The sequence below is a fragment of the Haliotis rubra genome, unplaced genomic scaffold, assembly GCF_003918875.1.
Source record: "Haliotis rubra isolate DU_JTF1 unplaced genomic scaffold, ASM391887v1 Scf118, whole genome shotgun sequence".
In the NCBI taxonomy this organism is placed as follows: Eukaryota; Metazoa; Mollusca; class Gastropoda; order Lepetellida; family Haliotidae; genus Haliotis; species Haliotis rubra.
This window is the reverse complement of record NW_025765092.1, coordinates 614,436-639,594: the sequence shown is the minus strand read 5'-3', so window position 1 is coordinate 639,594 and position 25,159 is coordinate 614,436. Positions and strand designations below refer to the sequence as shown.

Here is a 25,159-nt window from a genome sequence, read left to right as displayed (position 1 = left end):
GGGTCTTCGGCATGACAAGCGAACGCTTTAATCACTAGGCTGCCCCACCGCCCTTGAAGACAGTAACTTCCTGATATTATACTTATAACTTTGTTATCACTATGATATTGCATTTTGTTTTTATTAATTTGCTGCAGCAGAAATGTGCGAAGCCTCTTTGGTTACTGATCAATCTGTTCCACACACAACAATTATCCTGCAATAGCAATCAATTACTCCAAAGTGCTATTATTTTATTAAATACTTTTAGTAAAAGCTGCAAAAGTACCTCAATATTCAGATACAAAATTTATTCATTTATGATAAAATAACGTTCACGCTATCACTACGTCAAAAATATTTCAAGTTATATTAACTGGTATTTTTTAACCGAATCACAGGCAGATTTGTGAAAAATGTGTGCACAGCTGATTGCTGGTTTATGAGTAGGTACACACAGTAATGTATATAACTTAATATAAAACTATGCCAAGTAGAACAGGAAATACAATTCATGTGGTAAATCATTTTGTTTAGTGTTAATTTATCTCAGATTTCACATTTTATTGACCAAGTTTGTTATCAGCTGTTTGTTTACCTGATGTCTCTGAAGGGTTACTGTGTGCTTTTTCACTGTGCATAATACTGATCCTCACGGATAGCTTCACGCTTTAAGTCTTGCATGCAGTAATCAGAAACAAAAACATTTGTCAATCTAACTTTACCTCTTTATTGTATATCCTATGTTATGACAGACAGCTTCACATTCTTCAGTCCTGCCATAAATGTCCTCCAAGAGACCGCCGCCATATAGCTGGAATATTGCTGAGTTTGGCATAAAACTAAACTCACTCACTCCTCGTAGATCACACTGAACACAAGTAAAACCTGCTGAAAGCCTGAAACTATAGTCCCTGTAGTGACCTACACCCTGGGTGAAACAAAATCTCACTCACTGAAACAGTTTGGCTGTCATGTAGTTAAATACCAAGTTACAAGAACTGGAATGACGTGAGTATTTATGATGCTACATTTGGTCGAGGGGATACAAAATCTGTCTGGAAAGTGGAAGGTAGGTAGGCCAGTGTATTAGGTAAAATATTCGAGTCTGGACCAGACAATCCAGTGATCAACAGCATGAGTGAGTGAGTGACACATGACATCGCATCCCAATTGCGTAGAGTGATGCCCATACTGTTGATCACTGGATTGTCTGGTCCAGATTCGATTATTTACAAACCGCTGCCATATAGCTGTAATATTGCTGAGTGCGGCGTTAAACAACAACCAAACTTATCTTATGGCGGGTCAGCTTGGTGCATAAAGCGATGCTCATACTGTTGATCACTGGATTGTCTGGTCCAGACTTGATTATTTACAGACCGCTGCCATATAGCTGGAATATTGCTGAGTGCGGCGTTAAACAACAACCAAACTTATCTTATGGCAGGTCAGCTTGGTGCGTAAAGCGATGCTCATACTGTTGATCACTGGATTGTCTGGTCCAGACTTGATTATTTACAGACCGCCGCCATATAGCTGGAATACTGCTGAGTCCGGCGTAAAACAACAACCAAAACAATTACATGAAATAAGGGCTTGTTTTATTGGAGACAGTGTAGAAGGTCAACCTTGGCATGGTACTGCAGAGGGCTGTACAACTGAGTAATACAAGTAGCCAGCAGCCCCTACCCACACATTTGTGAAAGAATGTCACTGTCAAGGTATTAATCTTGAATGCAACATCAAATTCCATTGTGTTTCAACTCACCTCATGGCTTGTGGTTGCAGTGAACTTTAACGTTTGAAAAAATCAATCCACATTATCAAATCATACACTTTAAAAGAATTTGTTTGACAAAGAAAGTCATTAGATCATTATCAAAGGTCAACAAACCCTTTGCAGATTCGATGACGTACATTCTAAAGTAATATTACGTTAATATGAATCATAATCCTCCATCCAAATGGCATCTAATGACACAACGAATAATATTTTATGGCATGGGCTTGTAATTCTATTTGTCTTGAAATATTAAACTGACACACATAATGCCTAAAATCGTGTTTATAATAAGAGAAGCATCAACTGAATGGCTGATTCCCTGGTTAGTCAGACAGGCTCCATGAGAAATGTTTCATTGAGGCCATTCTCGCCAGCAAAAACTGCATCTCCAGCCAGACTAAATCTTAGCGAATGAGGAAGTAGAGTTTGATATGCTACTTAAAGCAATTTATCAGCAATATCACACCGATCTACTTGGTGTTAAATGGCTGTGTTATCAACCAAAATAAGAAATGAGAAGTTGGTAAATGCTTTATAGAGTAAAAGACATTTTCATGCTGTTTCGCAGCATCGTTTTGGATGTTGGGAGAGGGAATGAGAAACTGAGTGAGTGAGTGAGTGAGTGAGTGTGAAAGTGAGTGAGTGAGTGAGCCAGTTGGTAAGGGCATTTGATCATGAAACAGAATATCTTTGTTCCATATCTTCAGTTTATCAAGGTGTTCATGGTACTATCAAAGTATACTGCTCAGAAGATATTAAGGACTGCCCTTTCCTTTCATATTACTGAGGGTAATATGGCTTCTGCATATATATATATATTCCAAACCAAAAACTATAAATCTCAGTGAAAAGCATTTATTGTTATAACATCAGTTTATTGAGAGAGAAATACTGACACCGATCACTACTTTGACAAAACAATAAATCAGAGCCAATCCTTGCATGCCAAAGGGCCACAACTCTGCACAGTCAATTGAAGCATCCAGGTCTCTTGGGCCCCCCAATTTAATTTATCCCTTTCCAGATTTGTTCTGACCCCAACTTTCTAGATTACAAATCACGTCTTGGATCAGATTTACATACAAGGTTACATATCTTCTTTGAGTGGCATTTTATAAGTTGGACTGACTAAGTTTGGTTTTACGCCGCTTTTAGCAATATTCCAGCAACATCACGGCGGGGGACACCAGAAATGGGCTTCACACATTGTGCCCATCTGGGGATTCGAACCCGGGTCTTCGGCGTGACGAGCGAACGCCTTAACCCCACCGCCCCTTATAAGTTGGAAGTCAGATAGAACAAGTATATATGGATGACAACTTCTTTTATTCTAGAGCACAATATTTCTATACAGGTTCTTGTATTGTTTTCAAGTAAGAAACGACTTGACAAATGATAAAAGAAGTTGTCATCCATATATACTATCTGACAGGTTACATATCAACACTTAATGCTGTATGTGTGGTACAAGTAGGGTTAAACTAACAGCAATTAATTATTAATCCTGCCAGTACAGATACCCCATTAAGTGTAATGTGAGACGCAATTATTTTCTGCTATAGCCACTTCATTCTGTCTACAGATTTCATCAAGTGTCTGAAGCTCTGCAGCACAGTTTGATTTCATCACTCAGATGAGAGCACTGTGACTAGGGACACCAAGTCACTGACAATATAACTTCCGAGCCAGGATTTTGAAGTAGGATGCACATGCACATGACAAGTGACTCGGTCAAGGGTCAGAACGGAGCCCGGATTTTGAAGTAGTCGTATGCACATGCACATGACAAGTGACTCAGTCAAGGGTCAGAATGGAGCCAGGATTTTGAAGTAGTCGGATGCACATGCACATGACAAGTGACTTGGTCAAAGGTCAGAATGGAGCCAGGATTTTGAAGTAGTCGTATGCACATGCACATGACAAGTGACTTGGTCAAGGTCAGAATGGAGCCAGGATTTTGAAGTAGTCATATGCACATGCACATGACAAGTGACTTGGTCAAGGTCAGAATGGAGCCCGGATTTTGAAGTAGTCGGATGCACATGCACATGACAAGTGACTCAGTCAAGGGTCAGAATGGAGCCAGGATTTTGAAGTAGTCGGATGCACATGCACATGACAAGTGACTTGGTCAAGGTCAGAACGGAGCCCGGATTTTGAAGTAGTCGGATGCACATGCACATGACAAGTGACTTGGTCAAGGGTCAGAAGCGGAGCCGGATTTTGAAGTAGTCGGATGCACATGCACATGACAAGTGACTTGGTCAAGGTCAGAGCGAGCCAGATTTTGAAGTAGTCGTGATGCACATGCACATGACAAGTGACTTGGTCAAGGGTCAGAACGGAGCCAAGATTTTGAAGTAGTCGTGATGCACATGCACATGACAAGTGACTTGGTCAAGGGTCAGAACGGAGCCCGGATTTTGAAGTAGTCGGATGCACATGCACATGACAAGTGACTTGGTCAAGGTCAGAACGGAGCCCGGATTTTGAAGTAGTCGGATGCACATGCACATGACAAGTGACTTGGTCAAGGTCAGAACGGAGCCAAGATTTTGAAGTAGTCGGATGCACATGCACATGACAAGTGACTTGGTCAAGGGTCAGAACGGAGCCCGGATTTTGAAGTAGTCGGATGCACATGCACATGACAAGTGACTTGGTCAAGGTCAGAACGGAGCCCGGATTTTGAAGTAGTCGTATGCACATGCACATGACAAGTGACTTGGTCAAGGGTCAGAACGGAGCCAAGATTTTGAAGTAGTCGTATGCACATGCACATGACAAGTGACTTGGTCAAGGTCAGAACGGAGCCAGGATTTTGAAGTAGTCGGATGCACATGCACATGACAAGTGACTTGGTCAAGGTCAGAACGTCGGAAATGCCGGATGTGAACTCCCTACACCCTTCTCTTGATCTGCCAGTGACACACACAATAAGCTATCAGCACACATAGATATACATAGATATTACACATAGACACAGAACATTAACATAAATATAGAAGCCATCGAACATAACTAACCTAATGACCCTAGATGGACAAAATAAAACACTGAAATTCTGTACATAATATATCAGCAAAGTCCAGCTGTTTCAAATTCGGAAGGACATCACAAGATGCAGTGAGTGAGTGAGTTTAGTTTTACTCCGCACTCAGCAATATTCCAGTTATATGATGGTGATCTGTAAGTAATTGAGTCTGGACCAGACAATCCAGTGATCTACATGCAGCATGAGCATCGATACATACAATTGGTATACGATGATATGCGTCAACCAAGTCAGCGAGCTTGACCACCCGATCTGGTAGGTCGCCTTTTATGACAAGCATGGGTTCTTGAAGGCCAATTCTAACCCGGATCTTAATGGGTCTGAATTCCTTGATTCACTTTATCATTTTCACACATCTTGGAGATATATAAGATAAATATACATAACAACACACAACAGTAAGGCCAGATGAGTTGTAACCATATCAGGGGCTCCCTTAGCATTATCACCTCCCTGGTGAATATACAAACATTATCACACACCATCCACGGTGGGATGCTATCTTTCCATTAATGTTGTGGTCCACATATATCAGATTACATTGTAATCTTATCAGAGACAACTTCACTTTAACACCATTTTGAACAGTACACAAGTTACATCACATGTGTTAGCATGAGGTGTGGATAGATGCCACAATTGATGCAGGTCTTAGACCTTTTACCACTTTGGAAAACCCACGAGAATGAATATGGTGCTCACAAAGCTTAAAAGTAATCAGATGGAAAATTCTTGGATACGATTCCATGATCATAGGCTCCTGATGTGCCCAAGGGATGCAACTCCCAAACTGCATCTTGGCCACCTGTTAACCCTCGGGATATTAATCCTGTTACACAATGTCGTGTTTTTGTTCCAGGCACTTGTCACTACAATCAGGCTGCACATAGTTACTGTCTTACACAGGTTATATTACCCGTATCCACTGAGGGAAGGTGTGTATAATGGAATATATGTAACTATCAAGCATTGAAAGGTCCCAGGGGAAGGAGTGAGATTCAAGTCCTTTTTACCAGTAATTGCTTTTATTTACACATGGTCATGTTGTTTATCTCCTTCAGCTGACACAGCCACAGCATCCAACTCCAATACATAAAAGTACAGATAGTTCATATTTCTGTACATTCTTTACATGGGGCAGGATATGCTCACCTTTTCAAGAACACCTGGTGTCTTCCCCAGTTTGACAGTGATTCATAAACACATACTCATAATATAGTTGTAATTGTATATCAACTCTGCTTTTAGCGGAGATTTCTTATTGATGTGAAAAGGGTTTTGTCACTAATATTTACAATCTTGTGTCATCCGTGACATCCAAGATAGCAAGATGTCAAATACTTAATTCGTAGTGAGCTATGGCTTGTTTAACAGTCCTGTACTTCTGTACAAGATCATTTGTTTTTGAAAACTGATTGACTTTAAGCTATCAATGTTTGGTTAGGTTCTGCAACCTGGATGTTGTAAATCACAAGTTGATTACAGTACAGTCATTGGATAAGTGGATGTTAGTGAGCGGTATAGTAGATCACAGTCAGTTGATGATCCAAGTTATTTACCAGATTACAGATTATCAGACAACAAATTTAACGACTTTTCAGGGGCCTTTTATGGCCCAACAACAATTTTAAGGTACAATAAAACAACAACAACATCGAACACATCGGTAGTTGAATACATACAAAGTTGGTAAAATGTGGGACCGACCATCACAGGGAAGTAACTCCTAGCTTCACCACTGAACTGGGAAAGTTTTGCTTCGCGATGGAGATTAATTAACATTGCAAATTATTTGTTATTATGCAACAGTTTCCTGTATAATCATAACTTGACAAGTTTTGCTAAATAAAGGGCCTTTTAGGGCAAATAACTGGCAAATAGGGCCTTTTCAAGGCTAGAACAAAGGTAGGGGCTTTTAAGTTTGTGTGAACCCTGTTTACTTGGCCTGTAGTTAATGCTGCTCTGAACTTCAGGGCCTAGATTTTCGAAGCTCTCTTAGAGCTAAGATAGTCGTAAGTGCCATACATTATCATTAACTTACGACTATCTTAGCGTTAAGAGAGCTTCGAAAATCTAGGCCCTGAACTGTATTCCTTATTGGTACATACTCGTGAAGATCCGGGTTACAAATGATCTTCAGTAACCCATGCTTGTTGTAAGAGGCAACTAACAGGATCAGGTGGTCAGGCTCACTGACTTGGTTGACACATGTCATTGTATGCAATTACATAGAACGATGCTTATGATGTTGATTAATGGATTGTATGGTCCAGGCTTGATTATTTACAGATAATAGCCATATAGCTGGAATATTGCTGAGTGCGGGGTTAAACAACAAACCAACCAACCAACCTTATTGTTACACTATGCTAGCTTAATGTCCCAGGAAAGCCAAATGTTATGCAAATCTTAGACATGAGGACATTGGTTAAACCCATGACCATGGGTATTCACAAAGACTAATGCTTTGTTGCTGAAAATACATAATTTTCTTAGAAACCAGGGCCTAGATTTTCGAAGCTCTCTTAGAGCTAAGATAGTCATAAGTTAATGTTAATGTATGGCACTTATGACTATCTTAGCGTTAAGAGGGCTTCGAAAATCTAGGCCCAGTAACTTTATTTAATCTTACCCTAGTAAGATGGGAGATTCAGAACCTGCGGGCGGACATTCTAGACTTGCTTCATGTAGGGCTATAGCATAACAATAAGGTTGGACGGAATGGAAACAGTATTATTCAAAGACTGTCAGGTTATTAGTTACACAGCTATTTGCCAGGGGCCCGTTTCACAAAGCCCTCTTACCGGTATGACCTCGTAAAGCAGGTCGTAGACCACCTCTTACCTTTTTACCCTGTTTCACAAAGACCTCGTATATTTACACTGTGCCGTAAACAGCCTAAAATTTAGGACCCCGATTGACCTGTCGTAAATGCTTTAGGAGGTCGTAAACACTACAAAGATGGCATCAACGATTATGGCACTGCAAGTGATTAAAACGCGCTAACAAAGAAGACCTCAGAAATTTTGAGACAGGTCGAACGTGCTCGACACTCATGTCGTTTTCTAACTGTGCAGAATAGAAAGTTAGAGCCTCAACTGAACAAACCTACAAGGCGTTCACATGCTATTCCGACCTCCCTGCAAGTGTTGTGTACACAGAGGTATTTGGCAAAAGGGGTTTTCCTCGGTGAAATCGGGGATCTCCATGGAGTATCCCGAGCTAGTGTGTTAAGAATACTCCGCGACACCGCTAGTGCTCTGGCCGTGTATCTGGACTTGATTAAAAAACCCTGGGTGCCACAGGGACATATGTCCTTCCTCTTCAACCCTCACTTTGAAGTCCAATAAAATTCTAAATATATCACGCACACAAATAAACTTCACAGTTTTGTATTCTGCAGGAAATTCCCTGTTTCTTGATACCATCCACTAAAATCTCAGACAAAGCTAAAGTGCTTAAATAACCTTTCAAAATAGGCTTCATCGTAAATGTAAGCCATTTTATACACAATACTGAAATCACGATTGTACAGCATTATTTGTTGTACAGTGTGTAGACAGTATGTTTTCAAATGTGAAAATCGGATAATTACTGGGAGTACAGAATTTCAAAAATAACATATTAATGATAACTGAAATCAGTTTTTCATGATATTACTAATGATAATCTGAAACGCTGCCGATGAACCTAGAATCGGTTTGGATGTTTTTGAAAGTATACTACACGAGCTAACGTGGCGCTTTCTGCCTTATTGGATAGTGTTTACAAAATCACGTCTCACAAAGGCCGGTATTGAGATGCCTATTACATCAGGTATATTTCATAGTAAGCTCGCGACAAATGCATCACTGAATTCCCCATACATTTTAAAATCAAATCACAGTTGGTCTTTGTTACCAATACCAACTGGATATTGGAATGTGAAAACAAAACGCTGTGCTCGGAAGAGAAGACTGCTACTGTAGTTTGAAATGTAAACAAAGAAAAGATCCGATTTATACTGCGTAGCAGCCGGCTATTCATTGCTTGCAATGGCTCAATACCTTTAGAATATGTATGGAAAGAGTATCATAGCAAGAAAGAGGAAATTAAAAATAGATACAATGCAATGATTTGATACTTCATAAGAAATTGTCAAAGTTTCTGTGCAGCGTGGCCGCCATAACAGGCGCAAAATCACGCAGAAGCGACAACGGTAATTATCAGCATTTCTGGCTTCTTCTCTTACTTACAAAGAAAACATATAACAATACACAGATAGTCAGAGTCACTCTGATTACTTACATTTCATATTTATGTACAAACGATCCCTGAAGCAAGGGAAGAGTCCTCGCAAAATTCTGTGTACCCTTGTCAGCGAAGCCGCCATTTTGTAAGAAATCGGTCATCGGTTGTGATGTCACACGTCAACATTGTTGTAGTACTACATATTAGGCAATATCTTTTAGGTGAAGGTCGGATATAAAAAAAGTAAACACAATCGTCCTATCCTTCTGATTACACTTTCAGTACTATGATGTATATTTTACATATCATTCAGATATTTTTTTTCATGAAACCAATTTCAGTAGATTCTACCTACATTTAGCCTTGTTCAATATCATATCATACGTGGATATAGGGTATACGTTTTTATTCTTTGAAAGTTTTTGATTGTTTGAATAAAAGTTACAAAAGAAATTGACACATTTAGTGTATCACACCATATTTTAAACCTTTACACAAGTGTTAGTAGATCAAGCGTAGCCATAAGTGCAACATTGACTTAAGGTCCTATAGTGTGCAATATTCAATATATTGGGACTAATATTGCAGTTTCATATGAACAAGTTAATGGACAGCGATTTAATTCAAACCTTATAAGTAAAACTGATAATATTAATGGAAATGATTTATACATGTTATCTTGTAATTTTCAATGAAATTTAGTGAGAGAATCCAAAATAATTCATTTATTGATATATTTTTTACCATAAGATAACCTGTACTTTGAATTAAAAACATAACATTTACATTGTTATTCAAACTGTATTTCTATTTTGAAATACTTTGGGAATAACAAGATAAGCAGGTGCCCGTTCGGTCTCGCTTTATGCGTTGCTATGCAACAAAGTACCTCTTATACAATGTACGACATGAATTTAGGACCGCGTCGTACGACATGGATATGACGTCTTTGTGAAACGGTCGTAAAGGAGGTTGGAAGAGGGTCGTAAACAAGGTCGTAGGGTCTACGACCTCCTAAATTAAGGAGGCTTTTGTGAAACACGGGCCAGGTAGTTAGCTAGTGAGTGAGTGAGTGAGCATGGTTTTACGCCGCTAGCAATATTCCAGCAATATCACGGCGGGGGACACCAGAAATGGGCTTCACAAATTGTACCCATGTGGGGAATTCAACCCGGGTCTTCGGCGTGACAAGCCAACGCTTTAACCACTGGGCTACCCCATCGCCCCTTGCCAGCTAGTATGGGATGGTAGGTATAGACTTACATGGTGCTGGGAAACCTAGAAATATTATCTCGGTGAACCAGGATCTGAACACAGATCATAGAGTTGTCAATGGGTGCAAGTGATGACTAGTCAATCCGTGCTCTCTACCTCATCAGTAGCGAGGAAGTGCTTATTATTGTTTTACACCATTTCTGCAATTTTCAGGTATGCATGTGGAGCTATTGGTGTTGATTGGTTTTTTATATATATCTAAGCAGAGTTTGTATGACACAGGTGCCAAAACTTACATTTTATAGCAATAGTTCGGGAATATGACAGAAACAGGCACCCACTCATTTACTGAGGACTGTTCACTCAATGAGTGAGTGTGTAAGTGAGTGAATTAGAGAGGGAGTTTAGTTTTATGCTGCTTTTAGCAATGTTCCAGCAATATCACGGCGCAGGACACCAGAAATGGGCTTCACACATTGTACTCATATGGGATAATCGAATCCAGGTCTTCGGCGTGACGAACCAACACTTTAACCACTAGGCTACCCAAAGTCCACTATTCAATGAGACTGGCGGGAGGCTGTCCACATGGCATAGTCTCTGGGTGTATCTTATACATAACAGAACAACTGTGACATGAATAACTATACCTACAACATATCATTGAAACATTCATCTGGTTTGGCAAGGATAGCATAGTGGTTGAAGGGTTATCTTGTCACACCAAGGACCCAGTTCAACACATAGGCACAATGTATGAAACTCGTTCACTCTAGACAAGCTTTTACCAACAGGAACCAATTTACCTAGCCATCACCACTAATCACCTTTGAGCTATCCGTTATGAACACATAAGATATTTTAAAAAAAAGAGAACATCAACACCTAAAAAGTCATTTGATCAAGTAGCAGTAATAGTCCAAATGGCCTCAGAGAAGCTGCAAGCAAGGAAGAAAGTTATGACATCACTACCACTCCAGTATCAAAGTTCAATAAAAAAAATCTGTGCAAAGCTATCAAGCTGAGGAAAGAGTTCACCATCAAGCCGCAGGGCCTGGGTGATGTTTCCGCCATTTCCTGTTATCATCAAGACTGAAGGATGGCATCAGGAAGACAATCTCATTTCATTACAAAGGAGGCAGATCCAAGTGCACTGCTGGACTATAAGCCTGGAACTGTCTCAGGAAGGTATACAGTCAATAGGTGCCGCACAGCTTTGTGTAATGAAACAGTCTGGCTCAAAAGAAACTGCCACTCTGTTCCATGTTCAATATTCAATTTTCAATATGGAATTGGTAGTTGGTTGAATGCTTTATTTGTTTTGTTGATTTATGATGCTGACAGCAATCAGACTCATCAGCCTGGAAGTTATCAAAGCAGTTGTGTTTTATGTTTCATGTCAAACTGGGCAATGTTCAAGCTGTATGGTGGCAGCCTATAAATAATGCCTGCACCAAGACAATCGGGTGATTTTTATTGTGAGTAATGATCCAAGATCTGTCATTGATATGTCATACAATCATCCTTGGCACCAAACCTGACCAAATGATCTACTGATCTCCTCTTATGATGAGCTAAACATTCTGTGAACCTTTTCTCAACTGGAAGTCCCAAGGGTTTTGGGTCTAGCGAACCTATGACTGAAAGCACATCACCTGATCTTCAGGTACATAACATTATCAAGTCACCAAAGCCTGACGATACATTTACAGTGAGTTACCCCTCTAGTTATAGCTTTCCTGGGACATATTCTCACTCTCAGTAATGTCATATTCATACTTGCATTCAACATGCATTCATCATTGCTAATTAGGGTGCTGTTTTCCCCGGTTTTAAGCCACATTTAGCAATATTCCAGCAATATCACAGCATGGGACACCAGAAATGGGCTTCACACATTGTACCCATGTTGGGAACTGAACCCAGGCCTTCAGTATGATGAGCGAACACTTTAACCACAACTTTACAATATACTTGTATATTATATTTGACCACTTTCTAAGTGGCATTTTGTATTCATAACTTTCCAAATGGTATTGTGTATTCTTGGGTATATTGCTGGCAAACCCAGAAACATGATCAGAATATCAAACCTGCTGTCATAGGATTCGATTCTGTGGATTGAAACTTACAGATATCAGTCAGTGTTTTCATGCTCCTGTTCGTGTGGTGTGACAGATAATTGGCTCAAACCAATGTCAACACAATCACAAGGAAACCACAACAATTATTTCAGGATGTCACCACAAACATCTCTTGGTAAAGTGACTTCAGACATTCAGAACGACACACTGAGACTGTCTTACGGTTTAATCATCCAGATCGCACCTTCCTGAATGTGAACATCATCACATTTCTGTCCAAAAACTATTGACCAAAACTTTAAATGATGCACTTTGTCATATTAATTGTGCAGTTCATTGATTCCCCAATAATTAAAACAATACTACGTGATTCAATAACCCAATATCAACTGAAGAAAATGTCACTCCCTTGTCAATTATTTCTAACCTTCTATGGTGCAGTTAAGTCCAAAGACAATCAACCTATTAGCCTAAATGCCAATTTTCTTAAGTGAACATTTTCTCATGAGAATTCTGTGACCATTCCCGTACATGAAGGCGGTACGATCAATGACACGGTGAGCTTTCTGCAATTAGTCTCACTACCCTCTCCTGTTTAATCAGAGCAACAAGATAACGTCTTACTCTTCCCACAATGCATCAGGTTACTTAGCAAAAGTAACTTCCTTTTAGTTATCGCACCCTATGGTTCTTGTAAATTAGACAAAGGGCAACAATTCCTCGTATAACCCTAAGAATAGCTGATTTAATTATGTTTAAGTGGATTATGACAATTGGATATATGCGGAGCACTTTACCATGTTAACTTTGTAGTACAAACTAAGAGTACAAATAAGCCAATTGTCAAAACTTAAAGGATTACTAACTTTGTTACAATCAGCAGGGGTTAAACATGGGTCAACACACAAAGAGTTAATTGCCAAGCAAGGATAACATCATTGGTGGAACAAGCTACAAAGGGTTAATCCATTTGATGGTGCGGCTCATTAGGCAGCTTTCTCCAGTAAACTCTCCCGTGAACTGTCATTACAGATAGAGACCTATCTGTGTATAACTGAAATAAATGCAACATAAAACTCAACATAGCTTACGGGATTTCATTGATGTGATAAACTGCCCTATCATTAGGTAGGTATGGCCATTGTTATTACTTGCCGCGTATAAATTTTCTGAGATTTTTCTTTTGGGAGCATGAGAACAACCACGAAAGATGACTCCATTACTGTTTTGTGATCCTGGCTCAGATCCATTGCATGAGTTAGTGAGTGAGATGGTTTTTCTGATGCTTTTAGCAATATTCCAGCAATATCGTGGTTGGGGACTCCAGAAATGGGCTTCACACATTGTACCCCTGGGGGAATTGAACCTGGGTACAAGTGAACGCTTTAACCATTGGGCTACCCCACCACTCCCCATTGAATGACCATACGGAAAGAACAAAACTGTTAATTCTTTAAGTGATCCTCAAACCTTTAGGGACAGGTAAGGCGCTAGTCTGTCTCACAGTCCCTGAACTGCATTACTATCCCTTCCGCCCAGCCTTTTTCTGCAGTGCTGAAACCCTAAATAAAGCAAGTCCAGATTTCTTCAGGTTCAGGTCCCTTGCCAATCAAAAAATCCTTTTCAATCAAAAAGGAATTATTTGTTTCCATAAAAATTATATATATTCAGAGGTCAAGCTTTAGTCTTTAATGGTGCTGACAAACCTAAAAACAGAATTGGTTGAACCATGATTTGCACCCACTATAGATGATTGCTCAAGGTTTGTTTGTTTGTTTGTTTGTTGTTTAGCGCCGCTCTCAGCAATATTAGAGCTATATGGCGGCAGTCTGTAAATAATCAAGTCTGGACCAGTCAGTCCACTGATTAACACTATGAGCATCTATCTACACAATTGTCAACCAAGTCCGAGAGCCTGACCACCTGATCCTATTTGTTGCCTTCTACAACTAGCATGGGTTGCTGAAGACCAATTCTCAAACCCAGATATAGCATGGGTTGCTGAAGACCAATTCTAACCCGGATAGCATGGGTTGCTGAAGATCAATTCAAACCCGGATAGCATGGGTTGCTGAAGACCAATTCTCACCCGGATAGCATGGGTTGCTGAAGATCAATTCAAACCCGGATAGCATGGGTTGCTGAAGACCAATTCTCACCCAGATAGCATGGGTTGCTGAAGATCAATTCAAACCCGGATAGCATGGGTTGCTGAAGACCAATTCTCACCCAGATAACATGGGATGCTGAAGACCAATTCTCACCCAGATAGCATGCTGAAGATCAATTCAAACCCAGATAGCATGGGTTGCTGAAGACCAATTTCTCGGATAGCATGGGTTGCTGAAGATATTCAAACCCATGGGTTGCTGAAGACCAATTCTCACCCAGATAGCATGGGTTGCTGAAGATCAATTCAAACCCGGATATGGGTTGCAGATAGCATGGGTTGCTGAAGATCAATTCAAACCCGGATAGCATGGGTTGCTGAAGACCAATTCTCACCCAGATAACATGGGATGCTGAAGACCAATTTTCACCCAGATAACATGGGATGCTGAAGACCAATTCTCACCCAGATAGCATGGGTTGCTGAAGATCAATTCAAACCCGGATAGCATGGGTTGCTGAAGACCAATTCTAACCCGGATAGCATGGGTTGATGAAGACCAATTCTCACCCAGATCTTAACGGGTCGATGAGTGTCCAAGGGATGCAAGTGTTCCCAGTTAGTCATCCATGCCCCCTATTGTGATGAAGCTTTATTTCAGTGATCTTTCTTTGATTCAACTACAACAACTGCAGCATAAAGGGTCATGCTTGTTTGTGTAAAGGGATAAGAGAAATGTCATTGTATACAGATTGCTCAGATTTTTTAAAACCAAATTAGTTGAGATTTATCAATGGCTGCAATTCTTTATCCAACAGCAACTGTTCCTAAGGCAAGATAATAACACAGAATGTAACACTCCCTAGATAATAGCACATATATTTCTCAACACCTTGCTATTTATGGGTCCTTTGAAACAAATCTGCTTGGTATTGATAGAGCAACACTTCTCAGATCTTACTTCAATTTAAATATAAGCCACATATAATCTTGTTTGATTGGCAGTCTAGAAGTTGGTGAATCAATGAGAAAGCATATGAGTTTGTATTTAACAACTTCTTGTTCATTGCATAGGTGAGGTGAGGTGAAATAGGGTTTAACGTCATGCTTGAGAATATTTCGCTCATATGCCGACATGCATGCTTGTGTATGTGTAGGTGTGGCTGCTTGTACTAGCCCAGGTGAGGTGAGGTGAAACAGGGTTTAACGTCATGCTTGAGAATATTTCCCTCATATGCCGACATGCATGCGTGTGTATGTGTATGTGCAGCTGCTTGTACTAGCCCAGACTGAAGCTGGTTTCATAGTGCTAACCCACTGTGATACCATGCCGCAGTGAAGCATGAATACCCCACTCAGACACATTATACTGATACCGAGCTGACCAGTCCTTGTACCCATTAATGCCAAGCACCAGGCAGGGACCAACAAGTACCATATTTTAACATCTTTTTGTATGACGTGGTTGGGGATTGAACCCACGACCTTCCGCTCTCCGGGCGGACGCTCTAACCACTACACCACGGAGGCGGTCTTCATTGCATAGAGCAACGCTTTGGTGTAGATTCTTACACTTTTTTCAAGCTAAAAGTGACTTTAGCTTGAAAACAGTGTACATTCTCACACTTTTAGCTTGAAAATAGTGAATTATAGCTTGAAATGCTGTAGATTCTTACACTTTTAGCTTGAAATCGGTGAAAGAATCCAAACCAAAAGGTTGCTCTATGAAATATACAAGAAGTTGTTATCTATAAAGCAATAGGCTTTATTATTCACTTGATCAAATATTTTGGAGTAAAAGTGATCACAAATATTTCAAGTATAAGAAAAACAAATGCATGAATGTTTCTCCTGGCTAGAGCTAACTTGATCAAACAAGAGCACATTGTTTAACAGTTTAGATTACCAGAAGGTTGGCACTGTATGTCAAATCAAGGCGTTTTCATCCACGGTTTGTCTATTATGCCTAATGAATCTGTTTCAGGAGATAATTGAGAGTGATTATTCACTGGTGTTGATGTTTGATAGTTCAGTTCCTAGCAAGCCACACACAATTTTTTAAACAACCTGTAATTACAGGAGAAAACTATCTAGTAGATGGGAATAACTTTCTTCATTGTGTTAGTAATGTTGGTACTTGTGAGCTTGTAAATATCAAAGCATCTTTTAGTTTTGTAAGATACACATTCCTCCGTAGTCTATCTCACAGTCCCTGAACCACATTATTTTCCCTAATGCCTGGCCCTCTCTGCAATGCTAAAGCTCTAAATGAAGCAAGTCTAGATTTCCCTAGGTTCACTTTGGCTCCTTTTCAATTTAAATTTGTTCATTTGTTACTATCAAAATTATATATATTCAGGGACTAAGAGTTAGTCTAAATCCTCCTGTGCACATGGCCCGTACACAACTGCTGAAGCCGTAACACTGAACACATGCCGTGCCAATCAGCCCTGTAACTACACAATATACAACTCGTACATGGCCAAATTGGCATCTAAATATCTGTGCGATGCCAAAAGGATGGGAATGGGAAAAAACAAAAACGTTCTATAAATCACAACAATTAAACATCCTAGCCTGACATTTGATGGACACAGATTAACAGATAAATACTTCTGCGCTGGAACATTTTCATGCTAATAACAAAAATAATCACCCTTATCAGGTAATGATGACATAAGTGCTTTAAGTGGGTGAATTACATTACACCCAATACTATAATCACTGTATATAAACTTCAGAAAGAGAACAAGATGAAAGGCAGTGGTTTTCTCAGGCTAATCAACATTCAAACGGCCTCACAATTCTGGCAGCTTCGTCAAACAAATTTACACCACCCTTCCTGATCCCCACACCATGTTCCTTTCAGTTTCTTAATTGAAGAGTCATTTACAAACAATATTGTCAATGAGTGGTTGAAGAAAATTTAGAAAAAGTATCTTTTCAAGTTATATTTCAATCATTTTTAACTCAAGTCAGCAAAGTTGAAAGGTTATCTGCCATTCACGCTTGGATCGCTTTGAAGAGTTCTTATGTTTCTGAAATTAGATTGACTTGGTTGGAAGAACAAAAACTTGATTTAATTCTAAATTTGTGAAATTTTGAGTCGTCAGGTCTGTAAACTAAGTAAGTAAAAAACATATTGATTAAATGCCACACCAAAAGCAATAGTATTGTAAAGATGCAATACATCTGTAACACTTTGATGTCTCGGAATCTTCTTGAATAAGTTCCCTCTGCAGTATCAAATAACAGTTCCACAACAAATGAAAACATAATTCATTTACAGAAAGCATCTGCTACCAATTAGATTACATACACCTACTATCTAAAAGCGTGAACGTGAACGGTTAGAAGTTCACGCAAAGTATTACTGTTCAACGGCCCCCTTAATGCTATTACAAGGTGCTGGCATGGATTATTGCTGTGTGGTTAAGATTTAAAATTAGATGGAGGAAAAAAATATAATCTGATATGAGGATAGTGGTTTATCAAAGGTTGAATCACCACAAATCCCAACCTCACCACCACCCCACCCCCCCACACACCTTTTTGTAAACTGTACCTAAAAGCTGTATCCAACCCTGCTTAGATGAAACCCACTCACTCATATTGTGCTGAAACATACTCAAGGCAATTCATGGATTTAAACCCAACATAGGTTCCTGGGATACCAAAGGGAAAGAACTCTAACAGTGAATAGCAGCACCTCAACTAACTGGGCTATGTTGCCCTTACATTTAGGGTGATGGTATCAGCATTTAGCTGAATCATTAATACTTTCAATGGGTACACATACTGCACACTTGCAACAGGCATACGTATTGACATGATAAGGTTGTCACGTCATCAGTTGTCATGTTACACAGGTATTAGTATTAGGGCTGCGCAATATAACTGGTTTACCGGTATTTACCGGTTCAGCCATGAAAACGATACGTATTGCGATACGCTGATCGAAAACCGGTATCTTGACATGCATTCGGAAAACTTCATTGAGTGTGAACTACTAAACATAACACATGATGAGACTAGCCACATAAACTGGACAGGACATAACCCATCGAGTTTTTTTGTGAACTACTCAACATAACACAGAGACTAGCCACATAACTGGACAGGACACACCCACCCTCCTAAGTGAGAACTACTCCCATAACACAGAGACTAGCCACATAATATCGTGCATAAGGACACAGTGAGTGAGTGAGTGAGTGAGTGAGTGAGCACAGAGATCTTTTGGCCACATATGTGCAACTACTAAATGACATAACATTCCAGTTCGAGCCACATAACTGGACAAACTTTGACACATTAAAGAAATAGCCATTTAGGTGAGAATTCTACTGAACATAACATAGAGACTAGCCACATAACTGGAATATGACACCTGTACACTGAAAAGAGCCTCACATGAACACAGAGATTAGCCACATAACTGGACAGGACACACCCATCGAGTGGGAACTACTCACATAACACAGAGACTAGCCACATAACTGGACAGGACACACCCATCGAGTGAGAACTACTCCCATAACACAGAGACTAGCCACATAACTGGACAGGACACACCCATCGAGTGGGAACTACTGACATAACACAGAGACTAGCCACATAACTGGACAGGACACACCCATCGAGTGAGAACTACTGACATAACACAGAGACTAGCCACATAACTGGACAGGACACACCCATCGAGTGAGAACTACTCCACATAACACAGAGACTAGCCACATAACTGGACAGGACACACCCATCGAGTGAGAACTACTCACATAACACAGAGACTAGCCACATAACTGGACAGGACACACCCATCGAGTGAGAACTACTCCCATAAACATAGAGACTAGCCACATAACTGGACAGGACACACCCATCGAGTGGGAACTACTCCCACATAACACAGAGACTAGCCACATAACTGGACAGGACACACCCATCGAGTGTGAACTACTGACATAACACAGAGACTAGCCACATAACTGGACAGGACACACCCATCGAGTGGGAACTACTCACATAACACAGAGACTAGCCACACCCATCGAGTGAGAACTACTCACATAACACAGAGACTAGCCACATAACTGGACAGGACACACCCATCGAGTGGGAACTACTCACATAACACAGAGACTAGCCACATAACTGGACAGGACACACTCATCAAGTGGGAACTACTCACATAACACAGAGACTAGCCACATAACTGGACAGGACACACCCATCGAGTGGGAACTACTCCCATAACACAGAGACTAGCCACATAACTGGACAGGACACACTCATCGAGTGAGAACTACTCCCATAACACAGAGACTAGCCACATAACTGGACAGGACACACCCATCGAGTGTGAACTACTCACATAACACAGAGACTAGCCACATAACTGGACAGGATGGTTAAGGGTTCTTGGAAACAAGTCTGCTGAAAACATTTGTAATCTTTAGCTCCAGTGGTGTTATCAGAATTATATTGAAAATGGTACATTATACACAAGGTTTTACACCATACTATGGGAAACAAACAATGAATCACATCATTTCAAGATCATCTTTATCTATAAAACACCCTCAAGAGGCATATGTTCAAAATCTGTGTCACCATAACGTCTGTGAAGAGCCACCAGAAAAGCTAACTTGCATGTTTGGTAAATGTACAATAGTTCCAAATTAAAGTATTTGAAATTAAGCAAGAAATTCAAGGGATCATTATCAAGACCCAAGTGTTAAAAGATAGTGATCTTGGTACTGAAATATCACAGGAGCTAACCTAGGAGGACCCCAAAGCCTCCTACATTTGAAATTTCTGCATACTGTATTCATGCCATGACCAGTATCTTGTCTCTTCCTTAAAAAATTTCGAACATCGACTATACTAGACATAAATGATATTTTGGACTGATAAACTGTAATGGAACTACTTTAAACGTGAACCTAAATACACCATTTTCTAAGCACCTTAAAGGAGCTACCTACCACCTGGTGAGATTTGAGGTGCCCTCCCCCTCACAACAGACATATTGCTTGTAGCCAAATATATTTTTTCAATCAACTTTGTTTCACCTGATGAAGGAGCAAGAATTAGCTCTGAAATGTTGTGTAAAGAATAAAAAAGAAGTTGTTATTCATAAAAAACATGTCATGCATTCAACTTGTTTCTATCATAACACCCCTACCCCCACCCCATGCAACCCCAACCCCCTAACGAATGTGGGTAGGGAATTAGATGCTGAATATGTGTACATTATATAAAGTAGTAGTGTCAAATGTTACCATTCAATTACCAACTTAACAATCAACCCTTCTCCTTGAACTAACCTTACATTCACCTGTTGTTCAATATAGTAGCAATATCTATCTGGATGGCAATGTGGAAATTAATCATGACACTATGGTTTCAGTACAGAGAGGAAAAACAATTATTCAATGATGATGACGCCATACAGATGACTCAACTATGGTAAATTAATAGTGGTATCTATATCTGATGGTGGGGAACGGTTATGGAAATGAAACTCCGCGTGACATAAGCCCTGCCATTTTGACATTCTCATCTCATGCTATTTACCCATTGACACCTCAACAAATACTAGTGTATTTTTCAGTATCTTCACACAAACCTTAATTTAATCCTGAAATATTCATGCCTGTCTTCAAACCTCTATATATTTGAGTTTTGAATTGTTCAAGTATATAAAAGTTTTATAAATATTGATGCATTATAAAAGTGGATTATCCAGAATTGATGAAATAACATTTAAGTGAAATTTGTATTAAAATTAAAATTTGAACATTCATATTAAAATTCAAAATTTGAACACTCAGACTGTTTCTATTACAACACAAATTTTATCTGATTAAAAACTTCAGAGTTATGATGCTTGACATGCTGGTGCAATTTCGGAAATTTTACTATAAGTTGTAGGAAAACCTGATCCTCTGAAGGAACTTTGAGATCTTTAGTGGCAAGAACATAGTGGAAGAAATCCCCACTGGCAAGAAACAACAGACAAATTATACATGAGAACTATTTCAACTGGAACCGTGACTCTGTAATGGTTTGTTGACAGATTCCTCACAGGAAACATTTTACTACAATCTATTAATTATTTAGTTTCTTCACAGTTATTAATTCTTCTTTGTTCATCAATTGATCTTGCATCATTATTTCACAAACCTTTGAAAACTGAAAGATTTGCCTTAGCAACTGCACAAAATTCCTTGTACTAATATATACTTGATGATGATATACATGTGCATTATGTCTAATGTACATGGCTTGAATAGTTTGAAACTCTGGCTGTCAGAGGAAGTACAGAGAAAGAAGACATCGCCATAATACCAATGTGCAGATCATCAGTTTGAAACAAAAAATATATATTCTAAAATCTACCTGACAATAAAACAGATATTATCAGCAACTGTATGAAAATAACTCAGTTTCCAATTTTTACCATCTGAATTGTAAAGTGGGAACTATGAGAGGATCCATCTTTAATGTTACTTTATACAGTGTTTACCATAATAAAACCAATTTTTCCTGCATAGTATACCATGTGATCTGAATTGTGTTGTTTAATAAACTTGGTAAACATGTAATGTTTTTTCAGGTATGTAGAATGCTCTCTTACCAAAGTTCTAAGACATTTACCAGATGTAGTCGGCTTATATTGTGTCAGCCGACTGTCATTTAGCAGAAGACAAAAGATTAAATTGTCTACTCACCAAGCTTTGGTGCCATCAGACTTGACGGTGCATCCAAATGTCAAACTGTGTCTTTATATGTCTCCGCTGGCTCAATATTTGTAGACAGACAGAAGAGTATACCAGTCAGTTCAGCTGATGCTAGAAGAAAACACTTGCAGCACAATCTTGTAACAATCTTGTTCACTGGGAGTAAAACCCACAAATGGTCTTTAGTTAGGTGTGTGAATTGTCTCAAATCCTGTCAACAAAACTCCAGGGACAAACGTTTTCTCTTATGTCTTCTAGTGTGAGATCACTCCTCACTAACAAATCAGTCAGTAACCACAACCTCAATACAACTCTCACACTAAATGAGTTTCAAATGATTTTCAAGTTTTCAAACGTTTCCACCTTTATAAATTGCTTTTCAAAAAAGCAGGAAATGATTCAAACTTTGCTTTAAAGCCACACCCCTGTTTGTCTTCTCCTCCAATCAGAAGAGCTCATACAGGTAGCACAGATTTCACATATGCTGCTATCAAACTCTCCGATCAGGATCTTATTATTGAGCAATCTGATAACATGAATCTGCCTGTCTCAGCCCACCATAGGCTGCTTCTATCAATGCCAGCTTGTATCACCAGCAGAGTCGTATTCAACGCCTATATCCCATGCCTGGCTGTTGCAACATATGCAGTAGTCATTAAAGGGGCCAACAGAGCGTTGGTTCCTCGGAACATCAATAGCCAGTCTCTGGAGGCAACAGTTGCTCGCAGATTTGCTAGCAAGCAGAGGAAGGTTCCAAACAGGCAGAGGGCAGAGGACGCTACTGGTCACAAGGAGTGTGAACCTGGTGTTTCTTTACAATCAATGCACACTTTAGGAGATATTGGGATGGAGGTGGGAGGGTGATGTGGAGATGTCCGGGCTGAGGTCCGCTCAAAGTGGAGGGGCTAAATACACACTCAACCCTCACCAATAGAATCCAGGCAGACACGAGCTTGCAAATACATAAAAGGCCTTTTAGAGTTTTCTGGCAGTTCTTGTTTTCAAGTCTGCAAGAAGACTCTCAAAAATGGTCTCTGAGAAAAGGATGGGCTCTTGCAGTAGGTCTGAACAGGTAATGGTGATAAAAACACTGGACAGGGGTTTGAACATCAACTAAAGTTGTTTCTGATGATGGTATCACAGACAGTCTAACAAGGCTGGAGTTTCAGTTGACACATCAAAACAACAGCAAAAGGTGTTCACTGATAATTAAACACAGAGTATATACCACAAGGATTGGTGCAGAGTTTACAACTCCAGAGTCAGCTGACGTTCTATCCAGGCATTTTCTTCTATAATAACATTCATGAAATCACTTACGGTTCAATGATTTCAACACATGGAGATCCAGTGTAATGCATTCACTACAGTTTTTGTTAATATTGTTTTGTAAAACAAATCCAGAAGTATTCCACACAGTCTGCAGCTGTCATCAACTTGCACTGGGTATTATACACACAACTGGTTCTTTCATAACAAGTACGCTCCACCAAAAACAGTCTGTTTACCACAGATCACTGAAGCTTCAAGAACACAAATCGGAAACAGAAAATATTTTCTGCAAATTAACACATCCAGACACATCCACTAAACAATGTAGAAACACATTTCAATAAGTCATCCTCTTGAATAATTTCTCCGTTTGTGTAAGATTTGGTCAGAATGTTGTAATTAATTTGAATATGAAGAGTTTCTTAAATATACCGTTATAATATATCCACTCTTGCAGTATCCCAGCCACTCATCACAGGGTTCCATGTGTGAAGGATCTTCTGTAGCAGTTTCATATGGGCACAAACACCATCCATGATTATTTCTTGCAGTGCAAAGGGCAGGTGCATTAAGTCATCATCGTGATGTATTTGTTCCAGCGATTATATCATATGTCCTGCTGATAAAACTCACACCATGACATCACCCTCAAGTGTGATATCAGAAGTGTTACCCAGTCGTCAGACCAACTTTGTAGAAATCAACAGTTTCCACTTGAGTTTGTCGTCTGTGAGAATGTATAATGCACCAAAAACACGGATAACATCAGACTTCTCTTCCTGTTGGATGGTAATGGCCTTCTCTGTTCTTACATCACTTCATAAAACAGTTAACGGACTCTGAAATGAGAAACAGGCATTGAAATTCTTCTTGACATATGATAATCCACTTGTAGATAATATCAATCACTTCTTGTCAAAGTGTTTCTCATCAAGGCGAGTAGAAGAAGAGCTTGATGATAGGACCCTGCAGCCAACATTATGCTTAACTAGCTATGGCTAGACAAACATTGTATTAGATTAGAAAGGAGTTATTGTTTATGGTACTGTATACATTCAAATAAATGATCCTGATCATTGTAAGTTCCTGCTATTACATAAAAATGAAACATACATCTTTATGGATGACACTTCTTATTTATTGCATAGAGCGACGTTTCGATGTAGATTCTTACACCGTTATCAAGCTGAAGTTGCTATTACATCAGCGTTTAAACTTCCCGCCTGCCCGACCGTCCGGAACGGTCTATTTTCATCTCGGACGGGCAAATTTCAAAAGTAGCCTGTCCGCTGGTCTGGTAGATATTTTTACCCCTAACAGTAAATATTTCATAATATCAGACAGGTTCTCTTGACGTCAGTTAGAGGTGTTTACGGTATTATGACGATTATGTAAAACTACTTACGATTGGACAGTTCATGTTACAATAACCAATTACAACACGTGTACTTTCAGTTTACCTAAACTCGGTGCATTGGACGTTTGTGCTGTGTAGTTCATTACGATGCCTACAAACAGTAACCTGACTAACCTGATTTTGTTTGGTTTTTATTGTTGAAAACCGGACAGGCAAGTTTGTATCCGGACTGGTAATTTTTTAAAGTTACCAGTCCAGCTATCTAGCTTGGAATTTTGGGAGTTTTAAACACTGATTACATATACCATAATAATAGGAGACAA

The 25,159-nt window shown here is 39.5% G+C and overlaps 1 protein-coding gene across 1 annotated transcript in view; it reads right to left on the bottom strand.

Moving 5' to 3' along the window:
- Window positions 1-24,289, bottom strand: part of LOC124259068 (sex peptide receptor-like) — a 203,441-nt gene extending 179,152 nt beyond the window's left edge. The window contains exon 1 of the mRNA XM_046693160.1: window positions 22,199-24,289. The gene's annotated coding sequence lies outside the window, so the exon portion shown is untranslated. The remainder of the gene's footprint in view (window positions 1-22,198) is intronic.
- Between the last annotated feature and the right edge of the window lie 870 nt (window positions 24,290-25,159).